This window comes from Rattus norvegicus, chromosome 10 (genome assembly GCF_021556685.1).
Source record: "Rattus norvegicus strain SHRSP/BbbUtx chromosome 10, alternate assembly SHRSP_T2T, whole genome shotgun sequence".
Lineage (NCBI taxonomy): Eukaryota > Metazoa > Chordata > Mammalia > Rodentia > Muridae > Rattus > Rattus norvegicus.
In genome coordinates this window covers 2,990,498-3,011,751 of record NC_141543.1, presented here as the reverse complement: position 1 = coordinate 3,011,751, position 21,254 = coordinate 2,990,498, and positions in this window count along the sequence as shown.

The window sequence follows — 21,254 nt, the reverse complement described above, 5'->3', positions numbered from 1 at the left end:
CTATTGGGAACCTACTGAATTCACCATGATACTTAGATTCCGTTCCTTAAAATGTTGCTCTATATTGAAAAGCAAACTCATACAAGCATGTCCCATTGGGAACTCACTGAATTCGCCTAGAAATTTTGATTCCATTCGTGAAAATTATTCTATATCCCGAACAGTCCACTTATTACTACTGCGGCCTATCGGGAACTAAACGAATTTACCGATTTACTCAGATACGGCACGGGATGTTTTGATAAATCTTATAAGTACATGTATTACAAGAGTCCGCTACTGGGAACTAACTGATTTCACAAAGAAACAGTGTTTCAGTTCGTTAAAACGTTGCTCTATCTTGAGTAACAAACTTATACATGCGAATCCTATTGGGAACCTACTGAAATCACCATGATACTTAGATTCTGTTCCTTAAAATGTTGCTCTATATTGAAAAGCAAACTCATACAAGCGTGTCCCATTGGGAAATCACTGAGTTCACCTAGAAAGTTTGATTCCATTCCTGAAAAATTTGCTATATAACGAATAGTCCACTTATTACTACTGCGGCCAATTGGGAACTAACCGAATTCACCATGTTACTCAGCTTCGGTTCACCAAATTTTGATAAATCTTTAAAAGTACACATATTACTAGAGCTGGCTACTGGGAACTAAATGAATTCACAAAGAAACAGTGTTTCAATTCGTTAAAACGTTGCTCTATCATGAATAACATGCTTATTACATGCGGACCCTATTGGGAACCTACTGAATTCACCATGATACTTAGATTCCGTTCCTTAAAATGTTGCTCTATATTGTAAAGCAAACTCATACAAGCAAGTCCCATTGGGAAATCACTGAATTCGCCTAGTAATTTTGATTCCATTCGTGAAAATTATTCTATATCCCGAAGAGTCCACTTATTACTACTGCGGCCAATCAGGAACTAAACGAATTTACCGATTTACTGCGATACGGCTCAGGAAGTTTTGATAAATCTTTAAAAGTACATATATTACAAGAGTCTGCTACTGGGAACTAACTGATTTCATGAAGAAACAGTGTTTCAGTTCGTTAATACGTTGCTCTATCTTGAGTAACAAGCTTATTACATGCGAATCCTATTGGGAACCTACTGATCACCATGATACTTAGATTCCGTTCCTTAAAATTTTGCTCTATATTGAAAAGCAAACTCATACATGCGTGTCCCATTGGGAAATCCCTGAGTTCGCCTAGAAATTTGGATTCCATTCCTGAAAAATTTTCTATATCCCGAATTGTCCACTTATTACTACTGCGGCCTATTGGGAACTAACCGAATTCACCATGTTACTCAGCTTCAGTTCACCAAATTTGGTAAATCTTTAAAAGTACACATATTACTAGAGCAGGCTACTGGGAACTAAATGAATTCACAAAGAAACAGTGTTTCAGTTCGTTAAAACGTTGATCTATCTTGAGTAACAAGCTTATTACATGCGAATCCTATTGGGAACCTACTGAAATCACCATGATACTTATATTCCGTTCCTTAAAATGTTGCTCTATATTGTAAAGCAAACTCATACAAGCATGTCCGATTGGGAAATCACTGAATTCGCCTAGAAATTTTGATTCCATTCGTGAAAATTATTCTATATCCCGAAGAGTCCACCTATTACTACTGCGGCCTATTGGGAACTAAACGAATTTACCGATTTACACAGATACGTCTCAGGAAATTTTGATAAATCTTTAAGAGTACACATATTACAAGAGCCTGCTACTGGGAACTAACTGAATTCACAAAGAAACAGTGTTTCAGTTCGTTAAAACTTTGCTCTATCTTGAATAACAAGCTTATTACAAGCGAATCCTATTGGGAAACTACTGAATTCACCATGATACTTAGATTCCGTTCCTTTAAATGTTGCTCTATATTGAAAAGCAAACTCATACAAGCGTGTCCCATTGGGAAATCACTGAGTTCGCCTAGAAATTTTGATTCCATTCGTGAAAATTTTCTATATCCCGAACAGTCCACTTATTACTACTGCGGCCTATTGGGAACCAACCGAATTCACTATGTTACGCAGCTTCGGTTCAACAAATTTTGATAAATCTTTAAAAGTACACATATTACAAGAGCAGGCTACTGGAAACTAACTGAATTCACAAAGAAACAGTGTTTCAGTTCGTTAAAACGTTGCTCTATCTTGAATAACAAGCTTATTACATGCGAACCCTATTGGGAACTTACTGAATTCACCATGATACTTAGATTCCGTTCCTTAAAATGTTGCTCTATATTGTAAAGCAAACTCATACAAGCATGTCCGATTGGGAAATCACTGAATTCTCCTAGAAATTTTTATTCCATTCGTGAAAATTATTCTATATCCCGAAGAGTCCACTTATTACTACTGCGGCCTATCGGGAACTTAACGAATTTAGCGATTTACTCAGATACGGCTTAGAAAGTTTTGATAAATCTTTAAAAGTACATATATTACAAAAGTCTGCTACTGGGAACTAACTGATTTCACAAAGAAACAGTGTTTCAGTTCGTTAATACGTTGCTCTATCTTGAGTAACAAGCTTATTACATGCGAATCCTATTGGGAACCTATTGATCACCATGATACTTAGATTCCGTTCCTTTAAATGTTGCTCTATCTTGAAAAGCAAACTCATACAAGCATGTTCCATTGGGAACTCACTGAATTCGCCTAGAAATTTTGATTCCATTCATGAAAATTATTCTATATCCCGAACAGTCAACTTATTACTACTGCGGCCTATCGGGAACTAAACGAATTTACCGATTTACTCAGATACGGCACGGGATGTTTTGATAAATCTTATAAGTACATATATTACAAGAGTCCGCTACTGGGAACTAACTTATTTCACAAAGAAACAGTGTTTCAGTTCGTTAAAACGTTGCTCTATCTTGAGTAACAAGCTTATTACATGCGAATCCTATTGGGAACCTACTGAAATCACCATGATACTTAGATTCCGTTCCTTAAAATGTTGCTCTATATTGAAATGCAAACTCATACAAGCATGTCCCATTGGGAACTCACTGAATTCGCCTTGAAATTTTGATTCCACTCGTGAAAATTTTTCTATATACCGAAAAGTCCACTTATTACTACTGCGGCCTATTGGGAACTAAACGAATTTAACGATTTACTCAGATACGTCTCAGGAAATTTTGATAAATCTTTAAGAGTACACATATTACTAGAGCCTGCTACTGGGAACTAACTGAATTCACAAAGAAACAGTGTTTCAGTTCGTTAAAACGTTGCTCTATCTTGAATAACAAGCTTATTACAAGCGAATCCTATTGGGAATCTACTGAATTCACCATGATACTTAGATTCCGTTCCTTAAAATGTTGCTCTATATTGACAAACAAACTCATACAAGTGTGTCCCATTGGGAAATCACTGAGTTCGCCTAGAAATTTTGATTCCATTCGTGAAAATTTTTCTTATCCCGAACAGTCCACTTATTACTACTGCGGCCTATTGGGAACTAACCGAATTCACCATGTTACTCAGCCTCGGTTCACAAAATTTTGATAAATCTTTAAAAGTACACATATTACAAGAGCAGGCTACTTGGAACTAACTGAATTCACAAAGAAACAGTGTTTCAGTTTGTTAAACCGTTGCTCTATCTTGAATAACAAGCTTATTACATGCGAACCCTATTGGGAACCTACACAATTCACCATGATACTTAGATTCCGTTCCTTAAAATGTGGCACTATATTGTAAAGCAAACTCATACAAGCATTTCCCATTGGGAAATCACTGAATTCGCCTAGAAATTTTGATACCATTCGTGAAAATTTTTCTATATCCCGAACAGTCCACTTATTACTACTGCGGCCTATTGGGAACTAACCGAATTCACGATGTTACTCAGCTTCGGCTCACAAAATTTTGATAAATCTTTACAAGTACACATAATACAAGAGCAGGCTACTGGGAACTAACTGAATTCACAAAGAAACAGTGTTTCAGTTCGTTAAAACGTTGCTCTATCTTGAATAACAAGCTTATTACATGCGAATCCTATTGGGAACCTAGTGAATTCACCATGATACTTAGATTCCGTTCCTTTAAATGTTGCTCTATATTGAAAAGCAAACTCATACAAGCGTGTCCCATTGGGAACTCACTGAATTCGCCTAGAAATTTTGATTCCATTCGTGAAAATTATTCTATATCCCGAACAGTCCAGTTATTACTACTGTGGCCTATCGGGAACTAAACGAATTTACCGATTTACTCAGAAACGGCACGGGATCTTTGATAAATCTTATAAGTACATGTATTACAAGAGTCCGCTACTGGGAACTAACTGATTTCACAAAGAAACAGTGTTTCAGTTCGTTAAAACGTTGCTCTATCTTGAGTAACAAGCTTATTACATGCGAATCCTATTGGGAACCTACTGAAATCACCATGATACTTAGATTCCGTTCCTAAAAATGTTGCTCTATATTGAAAAGCAAACTCATACAAGCGTGTCCCATTGGGAAATCACTGAGTTCGCCTAGACATTTTGATTCCATTCCTGAAAAATTTTCTATATCCCGAATAGTCCACTTATTACTACTGCGGCCTATTGGGAACTAACCGAATTCACCATGTTACTCAGCTTCGGTTCACCAAATTTTGATAAATCTTTAAAAGTACACATATTACTAGAGCAGGCTACTGGGAACTAAATGAATTCAGAAAGAAACAGTGTTTCAGTTCGTTAAAACGTTGCTCTATCTTGAATAACAAGCTTATTACATGCGAACACTATTGGGAACCTGCTGAATTCACCATGATACTTAGATTCCGTTCCTTAAAATGTTGCTCTATATTGTAAAGCAAACTCATACAAGCATGTCCGATTGGGAAATCACTGAATTCGCCTAGAAATTTTGATTCCATTCGTGAAAATTATTCTATATCCCGAAGAGTCCACTTATTACTACTGCGGCCTATCGGGAACTAAACGAACTTACCGATTTACTGAGATACGGCTCAGGAAGTTTTGATAAATCTTTAAAAGTACATATATTACAAGAGTCTGCTACTGGGAACTAACTGATTTCACAAAGAAACAGTGTTTCAGTTCGTTAATACGTTGCTCTATCTTGAGTAACAAGCTTATTACATGCGAATCCTATTGTGAACCTACTGATCACCATGATACTTAGATTCCGTTCCTTTAAATGCTGCTCTATATTGAAATGCAAACTCATACAAGCATGTCCCATTGGGAACTCACTGAATTCGCCTAGAAATTTTGAATCCCTTCTTGAAAATTTTCCTATATCCCGAAAAGTCCACTTATTACTATTGCGGCCTATTGGGAACTAAACGATTTCACCATGGTCCTCAGCTTCGGTTCACCAAATTTTGATAAATCTTTAAAAGTACACATATTACAAGAGCAGGCTACTGGGAACTAACTGAATTCACAAAGAAACACTGTTTCACTTCGTTAAAACGTTGCTCTATCTTGAATAACAAGCTTATTACATGCGAATCCTATTGGGAACCTACTGAATTCACCATGATACTTAGATTCCGTTCCTTAAAATGTTTATATTTTATATATACAAATGTTATATATTTCTATATATATTTTATATTATATACAAATTCTGTGGTTTTTCTACTCATTCCTTTAGTGACATACTCTGCAGAGCACAGCTCTCATTTCAATAAACTCCAGCTTAATAATTCTTTTACAAATCTTGCCTTAGTGTTATACAGCTGAAAAGTCATCAGCTATCGAAGGTCATGGCTTTCTCTTTTTGCTTCTTAGACCCCTATAGTTGGTCTGAGTTAACTTCTGTGATGGTTATAACCAAATCTGTATCTCGGTGTCTCTATTCATACATGGATGTCCAGTTGTTGCAGCACCATTAGCTAAAATCATGGTCTTCACTCTATCCCACTGCTTATGCCTCTGTCAGTCATTGGCTAATTAATATGGATACCGATATATATATTATATATCTATATGTATTTTATATATACAAATGTTATATTTTGAAAAGCACACTCATACAAGCTTGTACATTGGGAATCCACAGAATTCACCTAGAAATTTTGATTCCATTCGTGACAAATTATCTATATCCCGAGGAGTCCACTTATTACTACTGCGGCCTATTGGGAACTAACCGAATTCAACAAGTTACTCAGATTCGGCTCAGGAAATTTTGATAAATCTTTACAAGTACATATATTACAGGAGCGTGCTACTGGGAACTAAGGGAATTCACAAAGAAACAGTGTTTCAGTACGTTAAAACCTTGCTCTATGTTGAATAACAAGCTTATTACATGCAAATCCTATTGGGAACCTACTGAATTCACCATGATACTTAGATTCCGTTCCTTAAAATGTTGCTCTACATTGAAAAGCAAACTCATACAAGCATGTCCCATTGGGAAATCACTGAATTCGCCTAGAAATTTTAATTCCATTCGTGAAAATTTTTCTGTATCCCGAACAGTCCACTTATTACTACTGCGGCCTATTGGGAACTAACCGAATTCACCATGTTACGCAGATTCGGCTCACCAAGTTTTGATAAATCTGTAAAAGTACACATATTATAAGAGCCTGCTACTGGGAACTAACTGAATTCACAAGGAAACAGTGTTTCAGTTCGTTAAAACATTGCTCTATCTTGAATAACAAGCTTATGACAAGCGAATCCTACTGGGAATCTACTGAATTCACCATGATACTTAGATTCCGTTCCTTAAAATTTTGCTCTATAATGAAAAGCAAACTCAAACAAGCGTGTCTCATTGGGAAATCACTGAGTTCGCCTAGAAATTTTGATTCCATTCGTGAAAAACTTTCTATATCCCGACCAGTCCACTTATTACTACAGCGGCCTATTGGGAACTAAACGAATTCACCATGTTACTCAGCTTCGGTTCACCAAATTATGATAAATCTTTAAGTACACATATTAGAATAGCAGGCTACTGGGAACTAACTGAATTCACAAAGAAACAGTGTTTCACTTCGTTAAAACGTTGCTCTATCTTGAATAACAAACTTATTACATGCGAACCATATTGGGAACCTACTGAATTCACCATGATATTAGATTCCGTTCCTTAAAATGTTGCTCTATATAGTAAAGCAAACTCATGCAAGCATGTCCCATTGGGAACTCACTGAATTCGCCTAGAAATTTTGATACCATTCGTGAAAATTTTTCTATATCCCGAACAGTCCACTCATTACTACTGCGGCCTATTGGGAACTAACCGAATTCACCATGTTACTCAGCTTCAGCTCACAAAATTTTGATAAATCTTTAAAAGTACACACATTACAAGAGCAGGCTACTGGGAACTAAATGAATTCACAAAGAAACAGTGCTTCAGTTCCTTAAAACGTTGCTCTATCTTGAATAACAAGCTTATTACATGCGAACCCTATTGGGCACCTACTTCATTCACCATGATACTTAGATTCCGTTCCTTTAAATGTTGCTCTATATTGAAAAGCAAACTCATACAAGCATGTCCCATTGGGAACTCACTGAATTCGCCTAGAAATTTTGATTCCATCCGTGAAAATTATTCTATATCCCGAAGAGTCTACCTATTACTACTGCGGCCTATTGGTAACTAAACGAATTTAACGATTTACTCAGATACGTCTCAGGAAATTTTGTTAAATCTTTAAGAGTACACATATTACAAGAGCCTGCTACTGGGAACTAACTGAATTCACAAAGAAACAGTGTTTCAGTTCGTTAAAACGTTGCTCTATCTTGAATAACATGCTTATTACATGCGAACCCTATTGGGAACCTACTGAATTCACCATGATACTTAGATTCCGTTCCTTAAAATGTTGCTCTATATTGAAAAGCAAACTCATACAAGCATGTCCCATTGGGAACTCACTGAATTCGCCTAGAAATTTTGATTCCATTCGTGAAAATTATTCTATATCCCGAACAGTCCACTTATTACTACTGCGGCCTATCGGGAACTAAACGAATTTACCGATTTACTCAGATACGGCACGGGATGTTTTGATAAATCTTATAAGTACATGTATTACAAGAGTCCGCTACTGGGAACTAACTGATTTCACAAAGAAACAGTGTTTCAGTTCGTTAAAACGTTGCTCTATCTTGAGTAACAAACTTATACATGCGAATCCTATTGGGAACCTACTGAAATCACCATGATACTTAGATTCTGTTCCTTAAAATGTTGCTCTATATTGAAAAGCAAACTCATACAAGCGTGTCCCATTGGGAAATCACTGAGTTCACCTAGAAAGTTTGATTCCATTCCTGAAAAATTTGCTATATAACGAATAGTCCACTTATTACTACTGCGGCCAATTGGGAACTAACCGAATTCACCATGTTACTCAGCTTCGGTTCACCAAATTTTGATAAATCTTTAAAAGTACACATATTACTAGAGCTGGCTACTGGGAACTAAATGAATTCACAAAGAAACAGTGTTTCAATTCGTTAAAACGTTGCTCTATCATGAATAACATGCTTATTACATGCGGACCCTATTGGGAACCTACTGAATTCACCATGATACTTAGATTCCGTTCCTTAAAATGTTGCTCTATATTGTAAAGCAAACTCATACAAGCAAGTCCCATTGGGAAATCACTGAATTCGCCTAGTAATTTTGATTCCATTCGTGAAAATTATTCTATATCCCGAAGAGTCCACTTATTACTACTGCGGCCAATCAGGAACTAAACGAATTTACCGATTTACTGCGATACGGCTCAGGAAGTTTTGATAAATCTTTAAAAGTACATATATTACAAGAGTCTGCTACTGGGAACTAACTGATTTCATGAAGAAACAGTGTTTCAGTTCGTTAATACGTTGCTCTATCTTGAGTAACAAGCTTATTACATGCGAATCCTATTGGGAACCTACTGATCACCATGATACTTAGATTCCGTTCCTTAAAATTTTGCTCTATATTGAAAAGCAAACTCATACATGCGTGTCCCATTGGGAAATCCCTGAGTTCGCCTAGAAATTTGGATTCCATTCCTGAAAAATTTTCTATATCCCGAATTGTCCACTTATTACTACTGCGGCCTATTGGGAACTAACCGAATTCACCATGTTACTCAGCTTCAGTTCACCAAATTTGGTAAATCTTTAAAAGTACACATATTACTAGAGCAGGCTACTGGGAACTAAATGAATTCACAAAGAAACAGTGTTTCAGTTCGTTAAAACGTTGATCTATCTTGAGTAACAAGCTTATTACATGCGAATCCTATTGGGAACCTACTGAAATCACCATGATACTTATATTCCGTTCCTTAAAATGTTGCTCTATATTGTAAAGCAAACTCATACAAGCATGTCCGATTGGGAAATCACTGAATTCGCCTAGAAATTTTGATTCCATTCGTGAAAATTATTCTATATCCCGAAGAGTCCACCTATTACTACTGCGGCCTATTGGGAACTAAACGAATTTACCGATTTACACAGATACGTCTCAGGAAATTTTGATAAATCTTTAAGAGTACACATATTACAAGAGCCTGCTACTGGGAACTAACTGAATTCACAAAGAAACAGTGTTTCAGTTCGTTAAAACTTTGCTCTATCTTGAATAACAAGCTTATTACAAGCGAATCCTATTGGGAAACTACTGAATTCACCATGATACTTAGATTCCGTTCCTTTAAATGTTGCTCTATATTGAAAAGCAAACTCATACAAGCGTGTCCCATTGGGAAATCACTGAGTTCGCCTAGAAATTTTGATTCCATTCGTGAAAATTTTCTATATCCCGAACAGTCCACTTATTACTACTGCGGCCTATTGGGAACCAACCGAATTCACTATGTTACGCAGCTTCGGTTCAACAAATTTTGATAAATCTTTAAAAGTACACATATTACAAGAGCAGGCTACTGGAAACTAACTGAATTCACAAAGAAACAGTGTTTCAGTTCGTTAAAACGTTGCTCTATCTTGAATAACAAGCTTATTACATGCGAACCCTATTGGGAACTTACTGAATTCACCATGATACTTAGATTCCGTTCCTTAAAATGTTGCTCTATATTGTAAAGCAAACTCATACAAGCATGTCCGATTGGGAAATCACTGAATTCTCCTAGAAATTTTTATTCCATTCGTGAAAATTATTCTATATCCCGAAGAGTCCACTTATTACTACTGCGGCCTATCGGGAACTTAACGAATTTAGCGATTTACTCAGATACGGCTTAGAAAGTTTTGATAAATCTTTAAAAGTACATATATTACAAAAGTCTGCTACTGGGAACTAACTGATTTCACAAAGAAACAGTGTTTCAGTTCGTTAATACGTTGCTCTATCTTGAGTAACAAGCTTATTACATGCGAATCCTATTGGGAACCTATTGATCACCATGATACTTAGATTCCGTTCCTTTAAATGTTGCTCTATATTGAAATGAAAACTCATACAAGCATGTCCCATTGGGAACTCACTGAATTCGCCTTGAAATTTTGATTCCACTCGTGAAAATTTTTCTATATCCCGAAAAGTCCACTTATTACTACTGCGGCCTATTGGGAAGTAAACGAATTTAACGATTTACTCAGATACGTCTCAGGAAATTTTGATAAATCTTTAAGAGTACACATATTACAAGAGCCTGCTACTTGGAACTAACTGAATTCACAAAGAAAAAGTGTTTCAGTTCGCTAAAACGTTGCTCTATCTTGAATAACAAGCTTATTACATGCGAACCCTATTGGGAACCTACTGAATTCACCATGATACTTAGATTCCGTTCCTTTAAATGTTGCTCTATCTTGAAAAGCAAACTCATACAAGCATGTTCCATTGGGAACTCACTGAATTCGCCTAGAAATTTTGATTCCATTCATGAAAATTATTCTATATCCCGAACAGTCAACTTATTACTACTGCGGCCTATCGGGAACTAAACGAATTTACCGATTTACTCAGATACGGCACGGGATGTTTTGATAAATCTTATAAGTACATATATTACAAGAGTCCGCTACTGGGAACTAACTTATTTCACAAAGAAACAGTGTTTCAGTTCGTTAAAACGTTGCTCTATCTTGAGTAACAAGCTTATTACATGCGAATCCTATTGGGAACCTACTGAAATCACCATGATACTTAGATTCCGTTCCTTAAAATGTTGCTCTATATTGAAAAGCAAACTCATACAAGCGTGTCCCATTGGGAAATCACTGAGTTGGCCTAGAAATTTTGATTCCATTCCTGAAAAATTTTCTATATCCCGAATAGTCCACTTATTGCTACTGCGGCCTATTGGGAACTAACCAAATTCACCATGTTACTCAGCTTCAGTTCACCAAATTTTGATAAATCTTTAAAAGTACACATATTACTAGAGCAGGCTACTGGGAACTAACTGAATTCACAAAGAAACAGTGTTTCAGTTCGTTAAAACGTTGCTCTATCTTGAATAACAAGCTTATTACATGCGAACACTATTGGGAACCTACTGAATTCACCATGATAATTAGATTCCGTTCCTTAAAATGTTGCTCTATATTGTAAAGCAAACTCATACAAGCAAGTCCGATTGGGAAATCACTGAATTCGCCTAGAAATTTTGATTCCATTCGTGAAAATTATTCTATATCCCGAAGAGTCCACTTATTACTACTGCGGCCTATCGGGAACTGAACGAATTTACCGATTTACTGAGATACGGCTCAGGAAGTTTTGATAAATCTTTAAAAGTACATATATTACAAGAGTCTGCTACTGGGAACTAACTGATTTCACAAAGAAACAGTGTTTCAGTTCGTTAATACGTTGCTCTATCTTGAGTAACAAGCTTATTACATGCGAATCCTATTGGGAACCTACTGATCACCATGATACTTAGATTCCGTTCCTTTAAATGTTGCTCTATATTGAAATGCAAACTCATACAAGCATGTCCCATTGGGAACTCACTGAATTCGCCTTGAAATTTTGATTCCACTCGTGAAAATTTTTCTATATACCGAAAAGTCCACTTATTACTACTGCGGCCTATTGGGAACTAAACGAATTTAACGATTTACTCAGATACGTCTCAGGAAATTTTGATAAATCTTTAAGAGTACACATATTACTAGAGCCTGCTACTGGGAACTAACTGAATTCACAAAGAAACAGTGTTTCAGTTCGTTAAAACGTTGCTCTATCTTGAATAACAAGCTTATTACAAGCGAATCCTATTGGGAATCTACTGAATTCACCATGATACTTAGATTCCGTTCCTTAAAATGTTGCTCTATATTGAAAAACAAACTCATACAAGTGTGTTCCATTGGGAAATCACTGAGTTCGCCTAGAAATTTTGATTCCATTCGTGAAAATTTTTCTTATCCCGAACAGTCCACTTATTACTACTGCGGCCTATTGGGAACTAACCGAATACACCATGTTACTCAGCCTCGGTTCACAAAATTTTGATAAATCTTTAAAAGTACACATATTACAAGAGCAGGCTACTTGGAACTAACTGAATTCACAAAGAAACAGTGTTTCAGTTTGTTAAACCGTTGCTCTATCTTGAATAACAAGCTTATTACATGCGAACCCTATTGGGAACCTACACAATTCACCATGATACTTAGATTCCGTTCCTTAAAATGTGGCACTATATTGTAAAGCAAACTCATACAAGCATTTCCCATTGGGAAATCACTGAATTCGCCTAGAAATTTTGATACCATTCGTGAAAATTTTTCTATATCCCGAACAGTCCACTTATTACTACTGCGGCCTATTGGGAACTAACCGAATTCACGATGTTACTCAGCTTCGGCTCACAAAATTTTGATAAATCTTTACAAGTACACACATTACATGAGCAGGCTACTGGGAACTAAATGAAGTCACAAAGAAACAGTGCTTCAGTTCCTTAAAACGTTGCTCTATCTTGAATAACAACCTTATTACTTGCGAATCCTATTGGGAACCTAGTGAATTCACCATGATACTTAGATTCCGTTCCTTTAAATGTTGCTCTATATTGAAAAGCAAACTCATACAAGCGTGTCCCATTGGGAACTCACTGAATTCGCCTAGAAATTTTGATTCCATTCGTGAAAATTATTCTATATCCCGAACAGTCCACTTATTACTACTGCGGCCTATCGGGAACTAAACGAATTTACCGATATACTCAAATACGGCACGGGATGTTTTGATAAATCTTATAAGTACATGTATTACAAGAGTCCGCTACTGGGAACTAACTGATTTCACAAAGAAACAGTGTTTCAGTTCGTTAAAACGTTGCTCTATCTTGAGTAACAAGCTTATTACATGCGAATCCTATTGGGAACCTACTGAAATCACCATGATACTTAGATTCCGTTCCTAAAAATGTTGCTCTATATTGAAAAGCAAACTCATACAAGCGTGTCCCATTGGGAAATCACTGAGTTCGCCTAGAAATTTTGATTCCATTCCTGAAAAATTTTCTATATCCCGAATAGTCCACTTATTACTACTGCGGCCTATTGGGAACTAACCGAATTCACCATGTTACTCAGCTTCGGTTCACCAAATTTTGATAAATCTTTAAAAGTACACATATTACTAGAGCAGGCTACCGGGAACTAAATGAATTCACAAAGAAACAGTGTTTCAGTTCGTGAAAACGTTGCTCTATCTTGAATAACAAGCTTATTACATGCGAACACTATTGGGAACCTACTGAATTCACCATGATACTTAGATTCCGTTCCTTAAAATGTTGCTCTATATTGTAAATCAAACTCATACAAGCATGTCCGATTGGGAAATCACTGAATTCGCCTAGAAATTTTGATTCCATTCGTGAAAATTATTCTATATCCCGAAGAGTCCACTTATTACTACTGCGGCCTATCGGGAACTAAACGAATTTACCGATTTACTGAGATACGGCTCAGGAAGTTTTGATAAATCTTTAAAAGTACATATATTACAAGAGTCTGCTACTGGGAACTAACTGATTTCACAAAGAAACAGTGTTTCAGTTCGTTAATACGTTGCTCTATCTTGAGTAACAAGCTTATTACATGCGAATCCTATTGTGAACCTACTGATCACCATGATACTTAGATTCCGTTCCTTTAAATGTTGCTCTATATTGAAAGGCAAACTCATACAAGCATGTCCCATTGGGAACTCACTGAATTCGCCTTGAAATTTTGATTCCACTCGTGAAAATTTTTCTATATACCGAAAATCCACTTATTACTACTGCGGCCTATTGAGAACTAAAATAATTTAACGATTTACTCAGATACGTCTCAGGAAATTTTGATAAATCTTTAAGAGTACACATATTACAAGAGCCTGCTACTGGGAACTAACTGAATTCACAAAGAAACAGTGTTTCAGTTCGTTAAACCGTTGCTCTATCTTGAATAACAAGCTTATTACATGTGAACCCTATTGGGAACCTACCCAATTCACCATGATACTTAGATTCCGTTCCTTAAAATGTTGCACTATATTGTAAAGCAAACTCATACAGGCATTTCCCATTGGGAAATCACTGAATTCGCCTAGAAATTTTGATACCATTCGTGAAAATTTTTCTATATCCCGAACAGTCCACTTATTACTACTGCGGCCTATTGGGAACTAACCGAATTCACGATGTTACTCAGCTTCGGCTCACAAAATTTTGATAAATCTTTACAAGTACACACATTACAAGAGCAGGCTACTGGGAACTAAATGAATTCACAAAGAAACAGTGCTTCAAATCCTTAAAACGTTGCTCTATCTTGAATAACAACCTTATTACTTGCGAATCCTATTGGGAACCTAGTGAATTCACCATGATACTTAGATTCCGTTCCTTTAAATGTTGCTCTATATTGAAAAGCAAACTCATACAAGCGTGTCCCATTGGGAACTCACTGAATTCGCCTAGAAATTTTGATTCCATTCGTGAAAATTATTCTATATCCCGAACAGTCCAGTTATTACTACTGTGGCCTATCGGGAACTAAACGAATTTACCGATTTACTCAGAAACGGCACGGGATCTTTGATAAATCTTATAAGTACATGTATTACAAGAGTCCGCTACTGGGAACTAACTGATTTCACAAAGAAACAGTGTTTCAGTTCGTTAAAACGTTGCTCTATCTTGACTAACAAGCTTATTACATGCGAATCCTATTGGGAACCTACTGAAATCACCATGATACTCAGATTCCGTTCCTAAAAATGTTGCTCTATATTGAAAAGCAAACTCATACAAGCGTGTCCCATTGGGAAATCACTGAGTTCGCCTAGAAATTTTGATTCCATACCTGAAAAATTTTCTATATCCCGAATAGTCCACTTATTACTACTGCGGCCTATTGGGAACTAACCGAATTCACCATGTTACTCAGCTTCGGTTCACCAAATTTTGATAAATCTTTAAAAGTACACATATTACTAGAGCAGGCTACTGGGAACTAAATGAATTCACAAAGAAACAGTGCTTCAGTTCCTTAAAACGTTGCTCTATCTTGAATAACAAGCTTATTACATGCGAACACTATTGGGAACCTACTGAATTCACCATGATACTTAGATTCCGTTCCTTAAAATGTTGCTCTATATGGTAAAGCAAACTCATACAAGCAAGTCCGATTGGGAAATCACTGAATTCGCCTAGAAATTTTGATTCCATTCGTGAAAATTATTCTATATCCCGAAGAGTCCACTTATTACTACTGCGGCCTATCGGGAACTAAACGAATTTACCGATTTACTGAGATACGGCTCAGGAAGTTTTGATAAATCTTTAAAAGTACATATATTACAAGAGTCTGCTACTGGGAACTAACTGATTTCACAAAGAAACAGTGTTTCAGTTCGTTAATACGTTGCTCTATCTTGAGTAACAAGCTTATTACATGCGAATCCTATTGTGAACCTACTGATCACCATGATACTTAGATTCCGTTCCTTTAAATGTTGCTCTATATTGAAAGGCAAACTCATACAAGCATGTCCCATTGGGAACTCACTGAATTCGCCTTGAAATTTTGATTCCACTCGTGAAAATTTTTCTATATACCGAAAATCCACTTATTACTACTGCGGCCTATTGAGAACTAAAATAATTTAACGATTTACTCAGATACGTCTCAGGAAATTTTGATAAATCTTTAAGAGTACACATATTACAAGAGCCTGCTACTGGGAACTAACTGAATTCACAAAGAAACAGTGTTTCAGTTCGTTAAACCGTTGCTCTATCTTGAATAACAAGCTTATTACATGTGAACCCTATTGGGAACCTACCCAATTCACCATGATACTTAGATTCCGTTCCTTAAAATGTTGCACTATATTGTAAAGCAAACTCATACAGGCATTTCCCATTGGGAAATCACTGAATTCGCCTAGAAATTTTGATACCATTCGTGAAAATTTTTCTATATCCCGAACAGTCCACTTATTACTACTGCGGCCTATTGGGAACTAACCGAATTCACGATGTTACTCAGCTTCGGCTCACAAAATTTTGATAAATCTTTACAAGTACACACATTACAAGAGCAGGCTACTGGGAACTAAATGAATTCACAAAGAAACAGTGCTTCAAATCCTTAAAACGTTGCTCTATCTTGAATAACAACCTTATTACTTGCGAATCCTATTGGGAACCTAGTGAATTCACCATGATACTTAGATTCCGTTCCTTTAAATGTTGCTCTATATTGAAAAGCAAACTCATACAAGCGTGTCCCATTGGGAACTCACTGAATTCGCCTAGAAATTTTGATTCCATTCGTGAAAATTATTCTATATCCCGAACAGTCCAGTTATTACTACTGTGGCCTATCGGGAACTAAACGAATTTACCGATTTACTCAGAAACGGCACGGGATCTTTGATAAATCTTATAAGTACATGTATTACAAGAGTCCGCTACTGGGAACTAACTGATTTCACAAAGAAACAGTGTTTCAGTTCGTTAAAACGTTGCTCTATCTTGACTAACAAGCTTATTACATGCGAATCCTATTGGGAACCTACTGAAATCACCATGATACTCAGATTCCGTTCCTAAAAATGTTGCTCTATATTGAAAAGCAAACTCATACAAGCGTGTCCCATTGGGAAATCACTGAGTTCGCCTAGAAATTTTGATTCCATACCTGAAAAATTTTCTATATCCCGAATAGTCCACTTATTACTACTGCGGCCTATTGGGAACTAACCGAATTCACCATGTTACTCAGCTTCGGTTCACCAAATTTTGATAAATCTTTAAAAGTACACATATTACTAGAGCAGGCTACTGGGAACTAAATGAATTCACAAAGAAACAGTGCTTCAGTTCCTTAAAACGTTGCTCTATCTTGAATAACAAGCTTATTACATGCGAACACTATTGGGAACCTACTGAATTCACCATGATACTTAGATTCCGTTCCTTAAAATGTTGCTCTATATGGTAAAGCAAACTCATACAAGCAAGTCCGATTGGGAAATCACTGAATTCGCCTAGAAATTTTGATTCCATTCGTGAAAATTATTCTATATCCCGAAGAGTCCACTTATTACTACTGCGGCCTATCGGGAACTAAACGAATTTACCGATTTACTGAGATACGGCTCAGGAAGTTTTGATAAATCTTTAAAAGTACATATATTACAAGAGTCTGCTACTGGGAACTAACTGATTTCACAAAGAAACAGTGTTTCAGTTCGTTAATACGTTGCTCTATCTTGAGTAACAAGCTTATTACATGCGAATCCTATTGGGAACCTACTGATCACCATGATACTTAGATTCCGTTCCTTTAAATGTTGCTCTATATTGTAATGCAAACTCATACAAGCATGTCCCATTGGGAACTCACTGAATTCGCCTTGAAATTTTGATTCCACTCGTGAAAATTTTTCTATATACCGAAAAGTCCACTTATTACTACTGCGGCCTATTGGGAACTAAACGAATTTAACGATTTACTCAGATACGTCTCAGGAAATTTTGATAAATCTTTAAGAGTACACATATTACTAGAGCCTGCTACTGGGAACTAACTGAATTCACAAAGAAACAATGTTTCAGTTCGTTAAAACGTTGCTCTATCTTGAATAACAAGCTTATTACAAGCGAATCCTATTGGGAATCTACTGAATTCACCATGATACTTAGATTCCGTTCCTTAAAATGTTGCTCTATATTGAAAAACAAACTCATACAAGTGTGTTCCATTGGGAAATCACTGAGTTCGCCTAGAAATTTTGATTCCATTCGTGAAAATTTTTCTTATCCCGAACAGTCCACTTATTACTACTGCGGCCTATTGGGAACTAACCGAATACACCATGTTACTCAGCCTCGGTTCACAAAATTTTGATAAATCTTTAAAAGTACACATATTACAAGAGCAGGCTACTTGGAACTAAGTGAATTCACAAAGAAACAGTGTTTCAGTTTGTTAAACCGTTGCTCTATCTTGAATAACAAGCTAATTACATGCGAACCCTATTGGGAACCTACACAATTCACCATGATACTTAGATTCCGTTCCTTAAAATGTGGCACTATATTGTAAAGCAAACTCATACAAGCATTTCCCATTGGGAAATCACTGAATTCGCCTAGAAATTTTGATACCATTCGTGAAAATTTTTCTATATCCCGAACAGTCCACTTATTACTACTGCGGCCTATTGGGAACTAACCGAATTCACCATGTTACTCAGCTTCGGCTCACAAAATTTTGATAAATCTTTACAAGTACACACATTACAAGAGCAGGCTACTGGGAACTAAATGAATTCCCAAAGAAACAGTGCTTCAGTTCCTTAAAACGTTGCTCTATCTTGAATAACAACCTTATTATTTGCGAATCCTATTGGGAACCTAGTGAATTCACCATGATACTTAGATTCCGTTCCTTTAAATGTTGCTCTGTATTGAAAAGCAAACTCATACAAGCGTGTCCCATTGGGAACTCACTGAATTCGCCTAGAAATTTTGATTCCATTCGTGAAAATTATTCTATATCCCGAACAGTCCACTTATTACTACTGCGGCCTATCGGGAACTAAACGAATTTACCGATATACTCAAATACGGCACGGGATGTTTTGATAAATCTTATAAGTACATGTATTACAAGAGTCCGCTACTGGGAACTAACTGATTTCACAAAGAAACAGTGTTTCAGTTCGTTAAAACGTTTCTCTATCTTGAGTAACAAGCTTATTACATGCGAATCCTATTGGGAACCTACTGAAATCACCATGATACTTAGATTCCGTTCCTAAAAATGTTGCTCTATATTGAAAAGCAAACTCATACAAGCGTGTCCCACTGGGAAATCACTGAGTTCGCCTAGAAATTTTGATTCCATTCCTGAAAAATTTTCTATATCCCGCATAGTCCACTTATTACTACTGCGGCCTATTGGGAACTAACCGAATTCACCATGTTACTCAGCTTCGGTTCACCAAATTTTGATAAATCTTTAAAAGTACACATATTACTAGAGCAGGCTACCGGGAACTAAATGAATTCACAAAGAAACAGTGTTTCAGTTCGTTAAAACGTTGCTCTATCTTGAATAACAAGCTTATTACATGCGAACACTATTGGGAACCTACTGAATTCACCATGTTAATTAGATTCCGTTCCTTAAAATGTTGCTCTATATTGTAAATCAAACTCATACAAGCCTGTCCGATTGGGAAATCACTGAATTCGCCTAGAAATTTTGATTCCATTCGTGAAAATTATTCTATATCCCGAAGAGTCCAATTATTACTACTGCGGCCTATCGGGAACTAAACGAATTTACCGATTTACTGAGATACGGCTCAGGAAGTTTTGATAAATCTTTAAAAGTACATATATTACAAGAGTCTGCTACTGGGAACTAACTGATTTCACAAAGAAACAGTGTTTCAGTTCGTTAATACGTTGCTCTATCTTGAGTAACAAGCTTATTACATGCGAATCCTATTGGGAACCTACTGATCACAATGATACTTAGATTCCGTTCCTTTAAATGTTGCTCTATATTGAAATGCAAACTCATACAAGCATGTCCCATTGGGAACTCACTGAATTCGCCTTGAAATTTTGATTCCACTCGTGAAAATTTTCTATATACCGAAAAGTCCACTTATTACTACTGCGGCCTATTGGGAACTAAACGAATTTAACGATTTACTCAGATACGTCTCAGGAAATTTTGATAAATCTTTAAAAGTACATATATTACAAGAGTCTGCTACTGGGAACTAACTGATTTCACAAAGAAACAGTGTTTCAGTTCGTTAAAACGTTGCTGTATCTTGAATAACAAGCTTATTACAAGTGAATCCTATTGGGAATCTACTGAATTCACCATGATACTTAGATTCCGTTCCTTAAAATGTTGCTCTATATTGAAAAACAAACTCATACAAGCGTGTCCCATTGGGAAATCACTGAGTTCGTCTAGAAATTTTGATTCCATTCGTGAAAAATTTTCTATATCCCGAACAGTCCACTTATTACTACTGCGGCCTATTGGGAACTAACCGAATTCACCATGTTACTCAGCTTCAGTTCACCATATTTTGATAAATCTTTAAAAGTACACATATTACAAGAGCAGGCTACTTGGAACTAACTGAATTCAAAAAGAAACAGTGTTTCAGTTCGTTAAACCGTTGCTCTATCTTGAATAACAAGCTTATTACATGTGAACCCTATTGGGAACCTACCCAATTCACCATGATACTTAGATTCCGTTCCTTAAAATGTTGCACTATATTGTAAAGCAAACTCATACAAGCATTTCCCATTGGGAAATCACTGAATTCGCCTAGAAATTTTGATACCATTCGTGAAAATTTTTCTATATCCCGAACAGTCCACTTATTACTACTGCGGCCTATTGGGAACTAACCGAATTCACGATGTTACTCAGCTTCGGCTCACAAAATTTTGATAAATCTTTACAAGTACACACATTACAAGAGCAGGCTACTGGGAACTAAATGAATTCACAAAGAAACAGTGCTTCAGTTCCTTAAAACGTTGCTCTATCTTGAATAACAACCTTATTACTTGCGAATCCTATTGGGAACCTAGTGAATTCACCATGATACTTAGATTCCGTTCTTTTAAATGTTGCTCTATATTGAAAAGCAAACTCATACAAGCGTGTCCCATTGGGAAATCACTGAATTCGCCTAGAAATTTTGATTCCATTCGT